A 23,716-nucleotide genomic window follows, 5' to 3' on the forward strand; every position below is an offset into this window, starting at 1 on the left:
CTGCTTTGGGAATGTGTTGAGGAAGGCAACAGATGGGTGTCAGCAGTGTTGAGGTTTGGCTTTAATGAGAGGCTGTTTAGCTGAGGGTGAATCAATTTATAGTTTACAGCACACGCTGTTAGTATTCCATAGTAGCTAACACTGTGAAAACCAAGTTATGAGACTATTGAAAAAGTGCGTAAGGATAAGACCTTTTTTGTATATTTTGCCCCACCCTTCTGACCAGCTTGGTTCCATTTTTTACCTTCATGTTGGAATAAAGCTCCTTGCAGGAATGCACCTTCATATCCCACTCCCCTCTACATAATGATTGTGTCACATTACCTCTTAAGTGTTTGCACCAATTTTATTACAGTTGGCAGAGTATGAAAGTTCTAGTTGTCCTACATACTTGGCAGTACTTGGTGTTACCAGTCTTTTAATTTTTATCTTTTGTCTTAGGCATATAAGGGCATTTCACTGTGATTTTAATTTATACTTTCCCAATTACTGATGGCCATTTGGTTATGTTCTTTTCTGAGTACCCATTCAAACCTACTTATTTATTTTTTTATTGGATTGTGTCTTTTCCCGCTTGGTTTTTTAAGAGTTGTGCATATTTTCGGTTTAGAAGCTCTTTGTTGTATATATTGTAAATATCTTCTTCCATTCTGTGGCTTGCCTTATTGTTCTTCTTGTGGGATCCTTAATGAGCAGGAATGACTAATTTTAATGTAGCTCTGCTTATTAATCTTTTCCTTTATTGAATTTGATTTCTGGGTCCTGTTGTTTTTTTTTTAAAGAAGTCTCTGCCTATCCTAAATTAATGAAAATGTTCTTACAGATGTTTTCTTTTAGAAGCTTTACCATTTTTGCTTTTTACATTTAGAGTTGTAATTCATCTGGAGTTGATTTTTGTGTGTGTGGTATAAGATAGGCTCAGGTTTTTTGTTTTATTTTTTCTTACAAATATGTTTGACTATCATTTATTAAAAATACTATTCTTTCCCTACTTATTAGCAGTGCCATTTTTGTCATAAATCGACTACACCTATGATGTGTAGACCTGTTTTCTGAACTCTGTTTTGTTACATTGCTATATTTATCTACCCTTGCTTCATTACTACTATATTTTGTTTTAAAAAAATCTTGAAATCTCATGGAATAGGTCCTTGAACTTTGTTCTTTCCAAGGTTGTCTTGGCTATCCTTGAATCTTTGCATATTCATATATATTTACAGTCAGGTTATCAGTTTTAACAAAGAATTGTGCCAGGACTATAGTTGAGTTTATATTGAATTTAGAGGCTAATCTGGAGAGAATTAACATCTTTACAGCATGAAATCTTCAAATCCATGAATGTAGACTATCACTCTATTTATTGAACTTGTTTTCAATGTCTCTTAGTATTCTGTTTTTTGTTGTTGTTGTTGTCTTTTATATTTTTCATTAGATAGTCTCCAGATACTTAAGACATTTGTGATTGTGATGTAAATGCTGTGTTTTAAAATTTTTATTCATTGTTTTTTATACTTTGAATTTTGTTTTTTGCATATTGTTCTGGTTAAGATCTTTTTTTATACTGTTGAAAGGAGTGATCTAGTGAGTATCCTTGAATCATTCCCATTCTTACAGGTAGAGATTTCAGTGAGTGTTTAAAAGTGATGTTATAGGTTTTCTATAGCTACTTTTTATCAGGCTAGTGAAGTTTCTTTTTACTCTTGTAAAGAAATTATCTTTTAGTGATTATAATTGGTATTGAGGTTGACTAAATACTTCTTCATTGGTTGAAATGGCCACAGACATTTTCTTCTTCTATTAATGTTATGCATTAATTGATTAATGTTTGACTGTTATGTTATTCTTTTCCATTTACTTCTGGATATACTTTGCTAATGTTTTAGAAATTTTACATCTGTGCTTAAGAAAGTAACTTAGTAAAGTAAAATATTTTCTTCTTGTAATGTTAACATGTTTTGATACCAAGGTTATCTGACTGTAAAGGCCTGCCATATATAGCAAATAAAAATCTCATGAATAATTACACTGAAAATATTTATTTTTTGACCTGAAATTTGAATTTAATTTGGTGTACTGTATTTTATATGGCAGCACAAGTAAGTTCAGAAATGTTGCCTCTCTCTTTTCTTCTGGAAGAGTTTGTGTAATTTTGGTGTTTTCTTCTGTGAACATTTGGTAGAATTTATCCGTGAAGCAATCTATGCCTGGAATTTTGTTAGATTTAGAGCAAATATTTCATTTTGAGTGTGCTAGTGTAAATTATATTATGTTTTTAATTTAAAATTTGGATTATTCATTCCTGGTATATAGGACAGATATTAATTTTATATATTGACCTATATCCTGCAAAGATATTCAATTCTTATTTATTGGGTATTCTATTCTTTTTAACCTGATTATGATAGAGGTTAAACATTGTACCCCTGATTTTTTAAAACATAATATAAATGAAGAGTTTTACCTCTTTCCAAACAAAGCAGTGACAGTAGAGCAATGCAACATCCATTTTTTGCTTCTTGTGTTTTAGGTATTTTGTTATATATGTGTGTACTCAGTCGCTTAGTTGTGTCTGACTCTTTGCAGCCACACGGACTGTAGCCTGCCAGGCTCCTCTGCCCATGGAAGTTTCCAGGCAAGGATACTGGAGTGAGGTGCCATTTCCTACTCCAGGGGATCTTCCCATCCCAGGGATTGAACCCGTGTCACTTATGTCTTCTGCATTAGCAGGCAGATTCTTTACCACTAGTGCCACCCGGGAAGCCCATTCTGTTATTTACTTTAATTCTATATGCATTTGTAGTTTATAAGAGGTTATTATTATTGTTTTACACTATAATATGTCTTTAGATTGGAGAAGGAAATGGCAGCCCACGCCAGTATTCTTGCCTGGAGAATCCCAGGGACGGCGGAGCCTGGTGGGCTGCCGTCTATGGAGTCGCACAGAGTCGGACACGACTGAAGCGACTTAGCAGCAGCAGCAGCAGCATGTCTTTAGATTTACCTTCTAATTACTCCTGTTGCTTTTAATTTCTTTCTGCATGTCCTTCCTTCATCTGGTACCATTTTCTTCTGCTTGAAGAACACCTTTTAGTTTTTTCTTTATTGTGGGTATATTAATAAAAAATAAAATATTTTCAGAAATGTATTTGTAATCTCATTTTTTCCTTCATTATTGAAGAATATTTTTTACCGAATATAGAATTCTGAGTTGGAAAGTTTATCTACTTTTTCATTAATTTGAAAACATTTTCCTTTGGCTTTCCAGAAGAAAACAACTATAGATTTAGTTTTGTTCCTGAAAGGAAAACTTTTCTTTTTGGCTGCTTTTAAGATAGTCTTTGGTTTTTAGCAGTTTAACTAATATGTACCTATGTGTGGCTTCTTCATTATTTATTTTGCTTGGAGTTCATAGGATTTCTTTGATATGTGTCTTGATGATACCTGTCAGTTTTAGGAAATGCTAGTACTGTCCCCTTCAATTAAAGGTTCCGTACTATTCTTCTTTCCCCAGAAGTAAACTTTGTACTGAAGACCAAGAGAAACAGATCCATAGGGTATCCATATATTTCAGTGATCAGGCAAGAATTTTTTAAAAGTGTTATTGTGCGACACAGTGGAGTGTTTAAGCAGTGCAATGAAAACATAAAACAAATTCAGATGGATTTATTTAGAATTAACATGGATGTATGTAGAATTCAAATGGATATATTTGGACATATGTGTATAAAATTTAAAATATATGTTTTTTAAGATATTAATCTTTCTTATTGTTTTCTGCTATAATTATAACATTATGGGAGAGTACACTTTGTATGATTTCAGTCCTTTGCAGTTTATTGATATTTTTGCTGTCAGACTGACTCTCAGATGGCTCCTGGTGATTTCTGCCTCTATATGTTCATGCACTTGTTTAGTATCCTTCTGTCAAGTGTGAGTGATAACAATAAAGTGTTGATGTCCTTTCGATGATTAGGTTGCAGGTTTAGTTTATCTGAAGCATCATTTTCCCCTCGTTCCTTTATTCTTGAAAAATATTTTCCCTGGGTATAGAATCTAAGTTAGTTGTTATTTTCCTTTAACACATTGATTGAAGATATCATTCATCCATTATATTCTGGCCTTTCTATTTTGTTTTTAGTGGGCCAGTCTCATGGCATTCCTGTGATTTTAATTTGCTCTTTTTCTGGTTTCTTTTATAACTTAAAAAATTTTTTAATTGAAGCATAATTTTTTTTGTTGTTGTTCAGTCGCTAAGTCATGTCCAACTCTTTGTGACCCCATGGACTGCAGCACATCAGGCTGCCCTATCCTTTATTATCTCCCACAGTTTGCTCAAATTCATCTTCATTGAATCAGTGATGCTGTCTGTCTCATCCTCTGTCACACCCTTCTACTTTTGCCTTCAGCCTTTCCTGGCATCAGGGTCTTTTCCAAGTAGTCGGCTCTTCACATCAGGTGGCCAATGTATTGGAACTTCAGGTTCAGCATCAAGTCCTTCCAGTGAATGTTCAGGGTTGATTTCCTTTAGAATTGACTGGTTTGATCTTGCTGTCCAAGGGATTCTCAAGAGTCTTTTCCAGCATCACAGTTTGAAAGCATCAATTCTTCAGCGCTCAGCCTTCTTTATGGTGCAGCTGTCACATCTGTCCATGACTACTGGGAAAATGATAGCATGGACTATATAGACCTATATGGCAAAGTGATGTCTCTATTTTTTAATAAGCTGTCTAGGTTTTTCATAGGTTTTCTTCCTTTAAATCTTTCAATTTCCTGGCTGCAGTCACTGTCTGCAATGATTTTGGAGACTAAGAAAATAAAATCTGTCTCTGTTTCCACTTTTTCCCCTTCTATTTGCCATGAAGTGATGGAACTGGATGCCATGATCTTAATTTTTTGAATGCTGAGATTTAAGCCAGCGTTTTCATCCTCCTCTTTCACCCTTATTAAGAGGTTCTTTAGTTGCTCTTCGCTTTCTGTCATTAGAGTTGTAGCATCTGCACTTAGGAGGTTGTTGATATTTCTCCTGGCAATCTTGATTCCACTTGTGAGTCATCAAGTCCATCATTTCACATGATGTACTCTGCATAGACGTTAAATAAGCAGGGTGACCATATACAGCCTTGATGTACTCCTTTCCCAATTTGGAACAAGTCCGTTGTTCCATGTCTGGTTCTAACTTGTTTTTTGACCTGCATACAGGTTTCTCAGGAGGCAGGTAAGGTGGTCTGGTATTCCCATCTCCTTATGAATTTCCCACAGTTTGTTGTGATCCACACAAAGGCTTTAGCATAGTTACTGAAGCAGATGTTTTTCTGAAATTCTCTTGCTTTTTCTATGATCCGTTGGATGTTGGCAATTTGATCTCTGGTTCCTCTGCCTTTTGTAAATCCAGGTTGTACATCTGGAAGTACTCAGTTCACATACTGTTGAAGCCTAGCTTGAAGTATTTTGAGCATTACCTTGCTAGTGTGTGAAAAGAGTGCAGTTGTGCATTCTTTGACATTGCCTTTCTTTGGGATTGGAATGAAAACTGAGGTTTTCCAGTACCACACCATTGTAGTTATCTGGGTCATTAAGATCTTTTTTGTATAGTTCTTCTGTATATCCTTGCCATCTCTTCTGCTTCTGCTACTGCTAGATTCTTGCCATTTCTGTCCTTTATTGTGCCCATCTTTGCATGAAGTGTTCCTTTGATGTCTCCAGTTTTATTCAAGAGATCTCTAGTCTTTCCCATTCTGTTATTATCTATTTCTTTGCATTGTTCACTTAAGAAGGCTTTCTTATCTCTCCTTGCTATTCTTTAGAACTCTGCTTCAGTTGGGTATATTTTTCCCTTTCTCCTTTGCCTGTCACTTCTCTTCTTTTCTCAGCTATTTGTAAGGCCTCCTCAGACAACCAGTGTGCCTTGTTGCATTTCTTTTTCCTTGGGATGATTTTGGTCACCGCCTCCTATACAATGTTATAAGCTTCTGTCCATAGTTCTTAATGCACTCTGTCTACCAGATCTACTTCTTCGAACCTATTTGTCACCTTCACTGTATAGTCGTAAGGGATTTGATGTAGGTCATACCTGAATGGTCTAGTAGTTTTCCCTGCTTCTTCAATTTTAGCCAGAATTTTGCAATAAGGAGCTGATGATCTGAGCCACAGTCAGCTCCAGGTCTTACTTTTGCTGACTGTATAGAGCTTCTCCATCTTTAATTGCAAAGAATATAATCAATTTTATTTCATTATTGACCATCTGGTGATGTCTGTGTGTAAATCTGTCTCTTGTGTTGTTGGAAAAGAGTGTTTACTGTGACCAGTGTATTGTTTTGGCAAAACTCTGTTAGCCTTTGCCCTGCTTCAGTTTTGTACTCAAAGGCCATTCTTACCTGTTACTCCAGGTATCTCTTGACTTCCTACTTTTGCATTCTAGTCCCCTATGATGAAAAGGACATCTTTCTTTGGTGTTAATTCTAGATGGTCTTGTAGGTCATCATAGAACCGTTCAACTTGAGCTTCTTTGGCATTAGTGGTTGGGGCATAGACTTGGATTACTGTGATATTGAATGGTTTGCCTTGAAAAACAAGCAGAGATCATTCTGTCATGACTGTGTGACTTCACTTTCACTTTTCATTGCATTTCGGACTCTTTTGTTGACCATAAGAGCTACACCATTTCTTCTAAGGGATTTTTGCCCAGAGGAGGTGTCTTTTGCTGAACTTCAATTTGGTTTCTTTAAAAAAAAATGTTCAATATTTTTTATGAAAATATTTGAATGTATAGAAAAATTTAAAGGATTTTACAGTGAACACCTGTTACCTTGCCACCTAGATTCTACCATTAACGTTAAAAATTTTTATTTTATATTGAAGTATAATTGGTTACAGTGTTGTGTTAGTTTGAGGTGTATAGCAGTGATTCAGTTATATATATACAAGTATCTTTATCTTTTTCAAAATATTTTTTCCAAAAAAAAAAACCAAAAAAAACCACATTTTTTCCTATTTAGGTTATTACAGAATATTGAGTAGAGTTCCCTGTGCTAGTAGGTCCTTGTTGGTTATCTTATTAATTTGCTTTGTATTTCTTACCATGCCCAGTGATAAGATGGCACCATCTGGGAAAGTAGAAAAAGTGGCTGGAAGTCCTTTAGAGATGATTTGAGATCAAATGTCAACCAAGTGTTACAGAATTATTGGTTGTAATTTTTGCTGTCTCAGTGCTTTGATATGAGACTTAAGTTGTAAAATTGTTAGTGTGATGGAAAAGGCACTAGAGGAAAAGCTAACTGAATTTTTAATCTTTCCATATGTGCCAAAAATAGGGGAGATGATAGCTACTTTTTTTGGCATGCTCAAGGAGTATAATTTGCCCATTTTGCAGTTTATGTTGTTTGTGTTTTAAGGCTGTGGTTAAATGTTCAGGTGTGCTACATTGCTGTTGTGACTAACATCTGTGTACCAGTTGGCAGATAAGATTTTGCCATCATTTTGTATTGTTAAAAGGATAGATGAAGCAAAAACGTCAGGGTGTTTTGTATGGATTGTAGTTGAAGAAGCGTTACAGAAAAATTTTAAGGCCTGAACAAGTGTATTTGAGTATTTTATGAAGTCATTTATAGCATTTCCACATTCCTGTAAAGAAGAGTACTCTAGGACTTTTGCGGTAGTCCAGTGGTTAAGAATCTTCCTGCCAATGCAGGGAATGTGGGTTTGATCCCTGGTCCAGGAAGACTCCACATGCCACAGGGCAACTAAGCCCATGCACCAGAACTATTGAACCTATACTCTCGAGCCCACAAGCCACAACTTTTGAAGCCCTAGCACCCTAGAGCCTGTGTACTGCAACTAGAGAATAGCCTCTCACTCGCTACAACTAGAGAAAACCCTTGTCGCAACGAAGACCCAGTGCAGCCAAAAATAAATAACTAAATAAATTTAAAGAAAACTTAAAAAAGAATCGTACTCTACATTCTTATTGATTGAAAAATATCTGTGTTATCACAGCTCAGTTAAATGAATTCAGCATTATTAATTACAGCTATTTATTCTGTATGGCCAGGATGTTTTCAGATGTTGAATAGTTTCAATATATTTTATGTATATAAAATGATTGTATTATTTATTTAGTTGGGAAAAGACAACATTTGCCTTTGCTCAGTCTAATTAGCTATATCTATTGATTATCAGAGTTTTACTCATTAGGATTTAATATTTTTTAAAATCACTCCAATCCTACCCCAACCCAGTGTAATAGTTTCAACCTTGCAAAAATATACTGTATGATTAATTTGTGAATTCAAATGAGCATCACTTTTACTCCTTCACCTCTAATATTTGATATTATTTTGTTTTGAGGACTTCTTAGGTAAGCCATTAAATCATGTCAGGGAAAATATAGATTTCCCTGGTGAAATTTGAAACCAAGGGAGTATCACTGTTCCTTGACATTGGTCTAGTTTGGGAATCAGTGATTCTTAAACTTCAGTGAGCTAAAAATCACCTGGGGAGCTTGTTGCAGAGCCGTGTCGCACCTCCAACCAAGTTTGTAATTTTTATGAGCTTCTTTCAATAGCTGGTTAGAACACTAAAGAAAATACATTGGAGTTGAAGGGTGTTGGTTCACTGTGTCATTCAGTCTGCAATTGCCTTAAGTCCACATTCCTACTTTTTGAGGTTATGTTTCACTTATTCACATATCTATCTCAGTACCTTAGCTCTACTTTCTCTCTCAACATCATATTTGAGAAGATGGTAGCACTGTAATAGTAGACATAATGCCTAAAGACCTGATTTACAGCTCCATTCTAATATTTACTGTAAGAGTATGGCTGTTTGGTTAAAGTAACTGCTTTAATCCTCAGGTAATCATAATTATTTCACAGGCTATAAGGATTAAACAAAATTACATATGGAAAGTGCCTAGCAATGTGTTTGTCATATTGAATCTGATTTGATATTGAGTGCTAGATATGAAAAAGTGTTCCAGTTACTATTGCTGTATAATAAACTACTCCAAAACTTCAGTGGCATAAAATAGACACCTTATTATGTTCACAGATCCCATGGATCAGAAATTTTAAAAGATTATGGTAGGAATGGCATGTCTGCTCCATGATGTCCAGAGCTTTAGCTGGGATGGCTTGGAATGACTCCTTGTTGGGAGCTGGAATATCTGAGGTTAGAGGATCTGCTTCCAAGATGATTTCATCACTCATGTGTCTGGAACCTGGTGCTGGGATGACTACAAGAGTGAGCTCAGCTAGGACAGTAAACTGAATCATCTCTCCATGACCTCTCCATGTGGTGTGTGCTTTTCTCACAGCTTGGGGTTAAGTTCTGAAAAGGAGTTTCCCAAGAGTGAACTTTTAAGGAAACCATGTGAAAGGTTACCATCTGTAGCCCTTTATTACCTAGCTTCAGAAGTCACATAGTATACTACTGCTGTACTTCAATGGTCAAAGCAGTCACATAAGCCTATATAGATTTAAGAGCCCACTTCTTGATGGGAGTAAGGTCCAAGAATTTGTGGCTAGTTTTAAAAGTGTACAGAGTCATTGGAGATTTTACATCTATTCTAGTTTCAATTCTTGTCCTGTTAGCCTGTTAAAATTAAAACCACTTTAACAAATTATGTGTGTATGTATGTGCATGCATGAATGCTAAATTGCTTCAGTCGTGTCCAACTCTTTGCACCCTATGGACTGTAGCCTGCTAAGCTCCTCTGTTCTTGAGATTCTCCAGGTGAGAATGCTGGAGTGGGTTGCCATGCCTTCCTCCAGTATGTATGCATGCATATGTATGTATATATATGTATGTGTAGTTATTGTTATTAATCTAAGAATTCCATAGAGATACATCAGTAGACTTTATGAAGTAAATATTTTCACAGATGCAGAAGTCCAAGGTTGTGGAATCGTAGGTCTGGAAAGGACCCTAGAAATCTGTGATGGTTAATTTTATATGTCAACTTGGCTGGACCATAGTGCCTAGATATTTGATCTGGCATGCTAGATGTTCTGTGAGAATGCTTTTGGTTGAGATTTATATTTATATTGGTGAACTTAGTAAAGCAGATTGCCCTTTATAATGTTGATGGGCCTCATCCAATCAGTTGAAGGCCTGGACAGAAAAAAGATTGACCTCTCCTGAGCAAGGGGGAATTATGTAGTAGATGACAACTGCAGCGTTGACTTTTTCCTAGGCATACAGCCTGCTGACCCATCTTGCAGATTTTGGACTTGCCAGCCTCCATAACTGCATGAGCAAGTTCCTTAAAATTAATTTCTCTCTTTCTCTCTCTCTCTCCCCTTCCTATTAATTGTCTTTCTCTGGAGAACTCTGAGTGATACAAGATCATTTAGGCCAACCCCTTTGGTTTTACAGATTTGGAAACATAAAGGCTCACAGAGGGAAAGAAATTGACCAAGATCAAACATCAAGTTACTGAGAAAGCCACGACATGAACCCATCTCTTGGTTTCCAATTCAACACTCTTATTACCTGAAATAACCATGCCCAGAGCTATAAAACCAGGTGGAAAAGCTCACTCTCTCCTACTTCAAATAAAAAATAAGCATATTGAGTACTTTCCATACATCAGGTCCTTCCTAAGTAATTTGTATTTTTCTTTCTCTCTAACTTTCACAACAGCCCTAGGAAATAAGTATTATTATTACTGTGTTTAATTTTGCATATTTGGAGGGCAAATGACTTGCCTAAGATGACACACACAGTCAGCAATAGACCTGTTATCTGAATTTAGATCACTGTATCTGGGATTGGGATTCGTAATTATTATGCTACATTCTCTGCATATTTCTTTTATACCCGTCACTTACTTACTCATACAGCTTACCTTTAGGTGTTAATTATTTATGATCCCTTATCTTTTGTTAATACTGATTCTTTCCTGAGTGAAAATATCTAGGCTGTTGTCTGACTGTTGCTAGCCAATTCATTTCTGCAGTGGACACTTTTACCATGAAATTATGTTCCATGGACACATGTAAATTTTCTGCTGCCATTAACCCTTATTGTCTCTCCTCCGTCTTATTTCTCTTGCCTTTTCTCCCTTCCTGTAGTGCCAGTAGGAGGGGCTGAGGGGAGAGGGTGGGGGTGGGGAGAAGTTTTCATTTAGGTGAAAGTAAGCAGAACATTAAGTTGCATATTACTCTTAGTTTTATATAGTTACAAAGGGAGCTTACTCATTATTAGTTTATAGGACTAAAAAAGGAAAAAATATAACCAACTCAATGGTTTGTGCTCTTTTAGAATTTTGATTTCTGAGAGCTAATATTTAAAGTATACAAATAAGATGGTGATCAATCAGTAAAGTATTAACAGTTGAGAACTGGGATTGGAAAGACCCTAGATTTTAGTAACACTGACCTTGTACAGATTACTCAAGTTTACTGAACTTGAGGTAATTGTCTTGCAGATCTATTGTGTAATAGATTGAAGGCAATTTTATTTTGTCATTATTTAGTATATTTGGAGCACCTGATACACAGCTTTTCTTCTGTCTTCTAGAAAATCAATCAGCTGTAAGTGCTATGATGAATGCAAAGAAGTAATACATTGTTCATGCCTGTGGTAGCTTAGACTGTAATTGAGGACATAGAACATATCAGTCAGTTCAGTTCAGTCGCTCAGTCGTGTCCAACTCTTTGCAGCCCCATGGACTGCAGCACGCCAGGCTTCCCTGTCCATCACCGACTCCTGTAGCTTACTCAAACCCATGTCCATTGAGTTAGTGAAGCCATCCCACCATCTCATCTTCTGTCATCTCCTTCTCCTCCTGCCTTCAATCTTTCCCAGCGTCAGGGTCTTTTCCAGTGAGTCAGTTCTTCGCATCAGGTGGCCAAAGTATTGGAGTTTGAGCTTCAACATCAGTCCTTCCAATGAATATTCAGGACTGATTTCCTTTAGGATGGACTGGTTAAGGGACTCAAGAATCTTCTCCAACACCACAGTTCAAAAGCATCAGTTCTTCAGCGTTCAACTTTCTTTAAAGTCCAACTCTCACATCCATACATGACTACTGGAAAAACCATAGCTTTGACTAGACGGACCTTTGTTGGCAAAGTAATGTCTCTGCTTTTTAATATGCTGTCTAGGTTGGTCATAACTTTCCTTCCAAGGAGTAAGCGTCTTTTAACTTCAGGGCTGCAGTCACCATCTGCAGTGATTTTGGAGCCCAAAAAAAGTAAAGTCTGTCACTGTTTCCATTGTTTCCCCATCTATTTGCCATGAAGTTATGGCAGAAGTTAAGTTTTTTGAATGTTGAGTTTTACGCCAGCTTTTTCACTCTCCTCTTTCACTTTCATCAAGAGGCTCTTTAGTTCTTCTTCGCTTTCTGCCATAAGGGTGGTGTCATCTGCACATCTGAGGTTATTGATATTTCTCCCAGCAATGTTGATTCCAGCTTGTGCTTCATCCAGCACAGCTTTGACGTACTCCTTTCCCAGTTTGGAACCAGTCTGTTGTTCAATGTCCAGTTCTAACTGATGCTTCCTAATCTACATACAAATTTCTCAGGAGGCAGATGAGGTGGTCTGGTATTCCCATCTCTTGAAGAATTTTCCACAGTTTGTTGTGATCCACACAGTCAAAGGCTTTGGTGTAGTCAGTAAAGCAGAAGTAGATGTTTTTCTGGAACTCTCTTGCTTTTTCAATGATTCAACGGATGCTGGCAATTTGATCTCTGATTCCTCTGCCTTTTCTAAATCCAGCTTGAACATCTGGAACATACAGAGCATATAGCTGGGAGAAAAAGGATTAACATTATAAGGCAAAATATATTTCTGTGTGCTAAGTGAGTGACCCATAAAATAAGCGTATTCAAATTTATTTTGGCAGTAAAAATTGAAAGATCTGAGAATGCTTGAGAACTCTAAGTGTAGGGAACACTTGAATTGGGAGACTTGAATTGGGCCTCGTGACTATTGACTGGAGTGGATGAGCTTAGCTTCTAAAATAAATATGGGGGTTTATTGTATATATCTGAATATGAGATAATTCTCACTTTTCAGTGACAAGATAAAAATATTTTTGTTAGCCTGAAGATATAAACTTAAAAAAATAATTTTGTTTATTTATTTTTGGCTGTGCTGGGCCTTCGTTGCTGTATGGACTTTTCCCTAGTTGCAGTGAGTGGGGCTTATTCTCCAATTGTGGTGCTTGAGTTTCTCTTTATAGTGACTTCTCTTGTTGCAGAGCACAGACTCTAGGGCATGTGGGCTTCGGTAGTTGCAGTATGTGGGGGTCAGTAGTTGTGGTGCATGGTCTTAGTTGCTCTGTGTCATGTGGGATCTTCCCGGACCAGGGATTGAACACTTGTGTCCTGCATTGGCAAGTGGATTCTTTACCACTGAGCCACCAAGGAAGCCCTATAAACTTTTTAAAGCTTGTATATGAAATAGTCATTAAGTTAGCTTATTAACTTATATATACATGTTTTAAGTCATATAATATAAAATATTACTTTAGAAATGTTGCTTTTAAAAAATACTCATGTAATGGAACAATGATATTCAAACACTTGACACACAATTTTAAACATTAGTGTCTTCCCCATTACTGAAATTAGTCTCTTATTTTTCCAGAGCGCCTGATCTTAATTTTTGCTTAAGTGGTTTAAATTAGAGCACTTAAAAAGTCTGGATATGGTACTTTTTCTGGAAATTTTAATCTCAAGCCAGAAGAACTCATTTGCTATTCATGGGCTTTACAATGAAACCCTTTAAAGTAATCTTTAACAGGCTTATTTATAATGATATGTAAAGTTTTAATTCTGAGCTAATACCTTCCCCCACTCTGCCAGTACTCTTGCCTGGAAAATCGCATGGACGGAGGAGCCTGGTAGGCTGCAGCACATGGGGTCGCTAAGAGTCGGACACGACTGAGCGACTTCACTTTCACTTTTCCCATTCATGCACTGGAGAAGGCAATGGCAACCCACTCCAGTATTCTTGCCTGGAGAATCCCAGAGATGGCGGAGCCTGGTCGGCTGCCGTTTATGGGGTCGCACAGAGTCGGACACGACTGAAGCGACTTAGCAGCAGCAGCAGCAACTCTGCCAAATAAATATGAAATCTGTTGAATTTCTTTGACATCCTTTTTAACTGATTCCATTTGGTAACCTGTTTCAGTTCTTAAAAAATAAAATAATGTAAAGACTCAGCTATAGGGCAGTTTTCTCTTTTCTTTGGGATAGTTTTGGGGGACAGATTTAACCCTATATTCAGTGTCATCATTTAAAATTGACCAAAGTATTACAAGTCAGCCTAGTGAGTTAGGCAAAGGAGGTGGTTTAAGTGGGATGGAGAGTCTGGAACAGTGCTGTTCAATACAGAACTGTTTAAATACCATGTAGGTATTTAAAATATAATTTAATTCCTTGGTCCCACTGGCCATACTTCAAATGATCAATAGCCATATGGGACTAGTAGCTACAATGTCATATAGTGCTGATACAGAATATTTCCATCATTGCAGAAAGTTCTGTTGGGTAGCACTACTCTGGAAAGGTGTTTTGTAGCCTTAAGGAATTCAGAGATTTCTAGGAATGATCGTATTGGTGGTAGTAGTCAGTTCCATGCCCCGCTCTACCTCACCGTCCAACCCAGCCATCACCTTCCCTTCCCCCACATAGACACAGATGAGAGGTGGATTGATTTCCCAGTTCCTAAAATAGACTTAGTGACCTAAGAAACTATAGTAAATTTTAGTATTGCAAGTAAATTATAGAGATTTGTACTGTATTGATCTGATTCTCAAAAGTACCCCCTCTCCTCTATGTTGTCAAGAAATAGACCCCAACTTGCTTTATGATTAAAAGAGCTGGACTTTCTGGAGTCAAAGAGGCCCCAGTTTGAATGCTACTGTATGTGATTTTGGATGAATCTCTTAATTTTTCAGAATGTCATTTTCCTCATCTGCTAACATGCTTACTTCATAGAGTGAGGATTAAATGAGATAGGTAATGATGTGTAATTACGCCTTGCACATGACAGATGCTCCCTTTCTTCTTCATTCCTCTCTAAGTCCCCAAACACATATAATAATTCAGATTTATTCACTTGACACTCAATCAGAAATTCACCGGAAAATATTTTTGAGCTTTTACTATATGCAAAGTTCTCTTCTCAGTGCTAGGGAAATAACAGTTTCATCCAAATCCCTGTCATGGTGGAACTACATTTTCTTAATGGGAGACAGAAATAAATGATATAAATAACATTATATAGTGTATCAGAAAATGTTAACTCTAAGGGAAAAAAAAATAAAACAGGGAAGAAGACTAAAGTATGTTGGATGGTGCTCTGCAGTTTTTGGTTTTTTTTTAAGAAAAAGTAGACAGGTGATAATTGAATAAAGACCTGGAAAAAGGGAGTTAGCAAATGATCCATGTATCTGGGGGCAGGAACATTTCAGGCTGGGGTAATAGTGACCACAAACATTCTTGAAGTGAGAAATTAAGGTCTGACATTTTCCCAGGAACATCAAGGAGACACAAGTATGGCTCAAGAAAAGAGGAGACGGACAAATTAGAGAGATTAGGGGAGTGAGGGAGGAATAATGCATCTTAACGATGTTGTCTTTTTATATTGGGAACATATCAGTGGAAGATTTTGAGTAGAGCTTTTACGTGATCAAATAACTTCACTATTAAATAAGAGTACATTGAAAGTGAGGAAGTGCAAGGCTCAGAAATCAATTAGGAGGCTATTATAATAATGAAGGAGAGAGAAGATGGAGACTAGGGCCAGAGTGGCAGTGAAATGTGGTAGCAGTGAAATTTCAGAATCTGAATGTTTTTTCAGAAATCAGAATTTGCTAATGAGTAGAGAAGAAGGGAATAGTGAGAGAAAAAGGGAGTCAAGGATAATTCTGAAGTTTTTGGCTGGACCAACTGGAAGAATGGAGTTGCCATTTATTAAGGTTGTGAAACTTTCTATATTCTTCTTAATGTTATATTGTTATTTGTCCTCCTGGTTTCCAAAAGTTTGGGGCTGTCTTGCCTGTTTGTTATCTGTAGTATCTAGCACAATTCTTTGTACAGAGTAATTGCAATCTACTTCCTGGATTAAATTGATTTTTTTTAGATGAACATCAGTCTCAAAATGGAGGTAGCTGTATTCAGGACTGCTAGTAACCAGAAAAAGTGTTTTCCTTATGTTGCTGCTTGTAATATAAAGCATATCTGGTTTGTTGGCTTTGCTCAACCAACTAAAAGTCTTCCCTTGAATACTGTAGTATGTCTACCTCTATAAAACTTTCAAACTGCTAACCTTAAGACATTTCTGTCTCTTGGGTTTTAGCTTGCCAGTTGAATCTAGAAAAGGCAGATTAATGAACTTGCCCTTTCTCTTTCCACAGTCATTGGATAGAGCAGAAAATAATTATTGTGTAATAGGCAGGAGAGAGAGGTTGAGTAGCCCTTTATGTGATGCTGACTAAAGTCTAAGTACCATCCAGTTGCCTAAGGAAGAGTCAAGAATCCAGGGAAGGCAAGTGACCATGACAGAAATCACCTTTCTTACATTTCGGTTTTAGTAAATGAGATCTTGGTGTTCCATTTGTTTTGATCTTAGCTATGTTGTTTTTGCTGTTTATTTTTTCATATATAGATATTTGACAAGGGTGAGTCTCTCAGGTACCATCATTAGTCTTAGGATTTGCATTGTATTCCTCTGTCTTTAATTTGTTTTGCACCAGTCTTGATTTTGTATGTTGGGCTATTGTGATAGTGATATCTGTGTGGAAATATTCAGTGAGCATTTTTTTTTTCTTTTTGTATTAGACTAAAAACAAATTGTAAAAAGCAAGAGAGTTCCAGAAAAACATCTATTTCTGCTTTATTGACTATGCCAAAGCCTTTGACTGTGTGGATCACAATAAACTGTGGAAAATTCTGAAAGAGATGGGAATACCAGACCATCTGACCTGTCTCTTGAGAAACCTGTATGCAGGTCAGGAAGCAACAGTTAGAACTGGACATGGAACAACAGACTGGTTCCAAATAGGAAAAGGAGTACATCAAGGCTGTATATTGTCACCCTGCTTATTTAACTTCTATGCAGAGAACATCATGAGAAACGCTGGGCTGGAAGAAACACAAGCTGGAATCAAGATTGCCAGGAGAAATATCAATAACCTCAGATATGCAGATGACACCACCCTTATGGCAGAAAGCGAAGAAGAACTAAAGAGCCTCTTGATGAAAGTGAAAGAGGAGAGTGAAAAAGTTGGCTTAAAGCTCAACATTCAGAAAACTAAGATCATGGCATCTGGTCCCATAACTTCATGGCAGATAGATGGAAAAACAGTGGAAACAGTGTCAGACTTTATTTTTTTGTGCTCCCAAATTACTGCAGATGATGATTGCAGCCATGAAATTAAAAGATGCTTACTCCTTGGAAGGAAGGTTATGACCAACGTAGATAGCATATTTAAAAGCAGAGACATTACTTTGCCTACAAAGGTCCATCTAGTCAAGGCTATGGTTTTTCCAGTGGTCATGTATGGATGTGAGAGTCGGACAGTGAAGAAAGCTGGGCACCGAAGAATTGATGCTTTTGAACTGTGGTGTTGGAGAAGACTCTTGAGAGTCCCTTGGACTGCAAGAAGATCCAACCAGTCCATCCTAAAGGAGATCAGTCCTGGGTGTTCATTGGAAGGACTGATGTTGAAGCTGAAACTGCAATAGTTTGGCCACCTCATGCAAAGAGTTGACTCATTGGAAAAGACCCTGATGCTTGGTAGGATTGGGGGCGGGAGGAGAAGGGGACGACAGAGGATGAGATGGTTGGATGGCATCACCGACTCGATGGACATGGGTTTGGGTAAACTCCGGGAGTTGGTGATGGACAGAGAGGCCTGGCGTGCTGCAATTCACGGGGTCGCAAAGAGTCGGACACGACTGAGCGACTGAACTGAACTGAACTGAAAGAATGAAATATTCAAATGCATGAATGAGATGAATGATGGCTATATAAGTACAACACAATGGAAAAATCATTGAGAAAAACGTGTGAGTCAGTTAAATTTTCTTGGAGAAAATGATTCAGATCTGGGTCTTGAGCTCTACTAATCAACAATAGACATTCCTTCCTTTCTAATTCCATACTGTTTCTCAGATTGGACTGCCATTAATTGTTTCTTTAACTGCTCAACGTGGGAGGAATGTGTCTGTCATCCTTGTATTCCCTCCAGTGTCTAAAACACTGCCTTGATAATGGGGAAAAGAAAGCCTGGATTTTGTTGGAAGAATTCACTTGATGGCAGGATCAGAATTGTGAATGTAAAATACGAGTACTTTGGGAGTCGGGCACCTATTATTAGGATATTTTGAAAATACCTGAAATCTGACAATATCATAGAGTAATGATTTCAAGTTTAACAAAAGTGCACTAATTTAGAAAGCATTTTTTGTACTTTAAGTATTTTCAAGAGATGGAAACAATGCTAATATTATGATCATAATTATTACCCTAATTCACAGGCTTTCCAAACATGTAGAATATATAGAGTTGCCTATACTAGTCTATCTGGAGATTGTGTGTGTGTGTGTGTGTGTGTGTGTGTGTGTGTGTGTGTGTATAATTATATAATGAAAATGTATATGTCATTTCTATTTTCATAAATTTTAAAATTTAACAGGTTTTCTTTTTCTACTTGTCTATAGATTCTTGTATTTGAAATGTATTTAGTTATACTGAGTTGTAATCAATAGTTAATTTGGAGATTGACCAGCTGAGGAGGCTGCTATAAGAATTAAGCTAATAATACTATGACAGTTGTTGAAGACTGGGAAAATGGTGCTCTATAACTTAATGTGTATTGAGTTTGTCATGTAACCTCATTGAAATCTTGGTTTATCAGTCTTTGACTGCAAAGTAGAATTAGGGAGAATAAGAAGCAGGGTTTACTGGAAGGTTGCTCACATATTTGAAAGAAATCTTGAACAACCAAGTCTTAGGACAATTAGTAAACAGAATTGCTCCGTCAGAAGCTTATTGTGAAAAGTGCCTCTGAGCACTATTGTCAGGACATAGCTTCAACCAGTTAGTTACTCGTTCAAGATCCACACTCCCAGGAGAGCCTGATTGGTCTAAATTGGGTCACCATGATTAACACGTTTTCAGTATCACATGGGGTGAGGCATGCGTAGTTCTCTAAAGGAAACAGATGATCTTAATCAAAAGTAAAGAGGGAGGTGATGATGGGTGGGTACAAACCACAGGTAGGGCACAATAATAGCTAATGGGACAATATATACGTCTGAGATGACATTAATTTCTAGTGTTCCATGAGACTGAATTAGAGTTTTAATGTTCTTTTGTTCAATCAACTTTGAAAATGACTAATTTATATGCATATGCAAACTTTAATTGTATACAGTTCTATGAGTTTTGATGATGTTTACATTGTTGATGTATACATTGTGTGTCCAGTCCCCATCCCTTCAAGATTTCTATCATTAGAAAATCTTTTCTTTTCCCCTCAGTAACTCCTAACCCTGCTTCCGGCAGTCACTGATCTGATTTGTATTACTACATTTTGAAAGTTTTGTCTGTTTTAAAACTTCATGTAAAAGGAATCCCATTGTATGCAGTCTCTGTGTCTGGCATTGTTTACTTACATGATGTTTATGAAAGTCATCAGTATTGTTGCAGGTATCAGAAGTTCATTTTTGTTATTGAGTAACAGCCCTTTATGTGAATATGTCACAGTCTTGCTTATTCATTGGTTAAAGGACATTTTGCTTGTATCTAGTGTTTTGGTATTATGAATGAAGTGGCTATGAATATTTGTATGCTAGTATTTATTGGACATGTTTTTATTTCTCTTGGATGAATTCCTAAGTGTTATTGTATATTGCTGCTGCTAAGTCGCTTCAGTCGTGTCCGACTCATATTGTATGTTAAGTGTTTGTTTAACTTTATATATGAAACTGTCAAACTGTTTCCAAAGTAGTTGTGCCATCAGCAGTGTGTGAGTTCCTATGCTTCAAATCCTTGCTACCATTTGGTGGTGTTAGTCTTTTTAATTTCACCCATTTTAGTGTGTTTGAAGCAGATTTCTTTGTTGTTCTTTTTCAAAAATCAAGTTTATTGATGGTAAAATGGACTCATTTTAAATGTACAATTCGATGAGTTTTGTATGAATCTATATTACCACCACCACGAGAGTCATTATCCCCTAATTGCTCTATTGTTAGTGCTGTGTCATTCCCCATCCACCCTAAGCAACCCATGATCTGCCTTCTTTTACTAGAGATTAACTTAGTTTTTCCTAGAATTTCATATACACAAAATCATGTAGTATTTTCTCGTGTGTGTCTGATTTCATTTAGCATCATGTTTTTGAGGTGTACCCATATAGTTGAAAGTATTTGTAGTATGTTCTTTTTTTTTAAATTACTGAGTAGTATTCCATTGTATCCAGACAATGTGTTATACCCCAAACAACATTTGCCTGTTGTTGGGCATTTGGGCTACTTCCAGTTATTGGGAATTGTGATTAAAGCTGCTATGAGTATTATAGTGTTCAAGTTTTTGTTTGGGGAATATGTTTTTATTTCTTTTAGGTAAATACTTAAGAGTAATTTTGCTAGCTTATATGTTTATTACCTTTATATACAAAACAATTTTGAAAGTGATTGTACAATATGTGAGACTTCCTATTGTTCAACATTATTGTCCAAACTTGTATCATCTGATTTAATTTTAGCCATTTTAATAGGTATGTGGTGGTCATTTACCATGGTTTTAGTTTGCCTTTCTCTGATGACTGTTTAATTTGAACAGCTTTTTATATACTTACTGGCTGTTCATACATCTTTTTTTGAGACTTTTCTGTTCAAATCTTATTATTTGTCATTTTTGAGTCATAAGAATTTTTTTAAAATTCTGCATATAAATCCCTTCTCAGACATATATATGTAGCAAATACTTTTCCCAGTCTGTGTTTTACCTTTTTATTTTCTTAATAGTGTCTTTCAAAGAGCAAACATTTAAAAATTTTATATTCATCATTTTTTTCTTTCATCTTTTGCCTATCATTTTCCACTGTGTTTTCTTGGTATCCTCATTTGTAAAATGAGGGAGTAATATGAAAGCTGAATGATTTAGTTTGAGCCTGCCAATGCAGGAGATGCAAGAAATGAGGGTTCTATCCCTGGGTCGGGAGGATCCTCTGAAGTAGGAAATGGTAACCTACTCTAGTATTCTTGCCTGGAAAATTCCGTGGACAGAGGAGCCTGGTAGGCTATACTCCATGGGGTCATAAAGAGTCAGACATGACTGAGAACACACATAAGTAAAGCACCTGGAGAAAGCATAACACCTAGTAAGAACTGTTAATATATAATGTTAGCTACCTTTATTATTACTGTATCTCTTTTACTCGGAAGTTGACACTGAAATTTTTGGGTAATATCTGTACATGCCTATCTCATCTCCCTCCCCTCTGAAGAAATCTTATTAATGTTTTCTTAAATGTAAAGAAACCCAAAGCCAAGATTTACTATATGTGTAGGGGATGATTTGCATTAGATGATGTAAATTTATTTATTTGTTGGATGCCATAGTTTTATAATCTACCAATTTACCAGTGGCTTGTTTTTCTTTCATATCTGACAATGTAAGACTATCTACAGGAATTTTTGCTGTCTCCCGTCGCCAAAAAGGTCTAAAGCCCACCATGAGTGTCATCATTTTCTCCATCTGTTAAGGCTGAAGATAAGAATATTTCTTACAGCCACCTCTGACCTTGACTTCCATTATACTTAAAACATAACCTCACCTATCTTCCAGTGGATTCTGAGAAATGATGTTTCAAGTGTCAAGTTTTGCTAAAGAGAACTTAGAAGCTGGATTCTAATTGTGGTAAATTAGTGGATTAAAAATGTCATTGGTATAATGGCATAAAAGCAATAATAGTTATACCAAAATGGATTTTCAAACTATTATAACCTAGATCAAGGCAAGATGCTGTTTTCGAAATACATTTCAGTCTGATGAAGATCACTAAGGAAGCCCAGTCTCTAATGTAGGTTTTTCTAAATCTAGTCTCTTTCCTAAAGGTATCCTCTCTGTCTGTGCTCTCCTGAGCCCTAGATAGATCCCAGGCATCCCCGTAGTCTAGCATAGTGCCCAGCAATGAATAGGCATTTGTTAAGTTTGTTGAATGGAACTTTTAATTTTATTCTTTATTTCTTCATTCATTATTGTTCCCTTTTCTAACGAATTCTCTTTGAACTCAATAAATCACTATTCTTTTTTTTTTTAAAAAACACAAACAAAAATTTATTGTAGCCATTGTTCTTGCAGGTCCTATATTTTTACTTTTTGTATTGTTTCAAGATCAGTTATACTTTCTTATTTCCTATATATTTCTTAGTCTTTTATAATACAGTTTTTACTAAAACTGTTTTCAAATATGTCTAACAGTCTCTTATTAGGCCTCATTATATTAGATTTCATATTTTTTTATTTTGTCTAATCCCTCTTTAATTGTATCTTTGTTGCCCTCTCTATGACATAGTCCTGCTCTTTCCCCTCTTTTCTAATCCTTCCATTTTTGTTGTTTTGGTTTTGGTTTTAGCTTTCTCTTCTCTTTTCTTACATATATGAATTTCCCAAGATTCTCTTTGTCTCACTTCTCTTCACCAAAGAAGAAAGAGAGGCAGGGAATTAAAATATTTCCAGAGCTTCATTTTATTTGCCTTTAAACAGATATTTTACTTAATCTAGTTCTGATTTTCAATTTAAAGAAAAGTAATTTTAAAATTACTTTTTGTCTCCTTTTGGATATTACCAGAACTTCTCATGGTAAAATTAATTGTTGAATGGAATTTTTTCCATGCTAGAAGCCAGGATGATTAAGATTCAGCCAGACAGGCAACAGGGAAAAGGGCATTCCAAGCAGATATAGTATCTTAAAAGGCCCCAAGATATAAAAACTTCATGCCTTTAAGGAACAAAAAGTCAAGTCCACTTTGACTGAAGATGTAGTATTTACTCATACAGATGAGGAAACTGTGACTCAAGGAAGTTCAGTGAATGGAGAATATATACTAAGGTCATCAAAGCAATAATTAGGGGAATCTAGATTCAAACTTTGAACTTTATAAATCCTTAGTGTTCTTTCCATTATACCTTGGCATTCTCTAGTGAAAATTGGAACAGAATCTTTCCAAACTCTGGTATTTTATTTCTTTTCCAACATCACAGAACATTCCCTTACCACTTTCTGTTTCTTAACAAAGAAGATATTTGTATGTGGAACCATTGCTGTCAACAGAAAAGGGATAATTGACCTGGCACCAGGAAGAGATGCTTCTATTGAATTTGTGGCTTTCAAAACTGATTTTAGGGTTTGCTTGACTCAAAGGATTTATGAGCCTCCAGAGTTGTCAGGGTTCTATGGTATCCACTATCTATATTAATCTGTGGATTTCTTTGACTTTTGCCCGTGGAGCATTAAAACTTTGAAAATTCATAGCAAGTGTCTTATACTCTACATTGTTTCTATTCAACGGTATAATTTTGTAAACTTGACCTACCTTTGGCAAATAATGTTTCACAAAATACACAAGCTCCTTTTTGCAGTTGATCTCCACACAGCTGATAAAACATGGAAGTATTTATCTGCATTTTGATGTGGACTTGTGGGAAAGAGGAGGGAAGAAGTCATTATGATGCAAAAGCAAAGTTTGAAG

At 36.3% G+C, this 23,716-nt stretch overlaps 1 protein-coding gene across 3 annotated transcripts in view; it reads left to right on the forward strand.

The window, feature by feature from the left end:
* FAF1 (Fas associated factor 1) overlaps positions 1–23,716 on the forward strand; it is a 483,348-nt gene that overhangs the window by 107,225 nt on the left and 352,407 nt on the right. The gene's annotated exons all lie outside the window — the stretch shown is intronic.

The sequence above is a fragment of the Giraffa tippelskirchi genome, chromosome 5, assembly GCF_054371585.1.
Source record: "Giraffa tippelskirchi isolate mGirTip1 chromosome 5, T2T-mGirTip1v1.2.pri, whole genome shotgun sequence".
Lineage (NCBI taxonomy): Eukaryota > Metazoa > Chordata > Mammalia > Artiodactyla > Giraffidae > Giraffa > Giraffa tippelskirchi.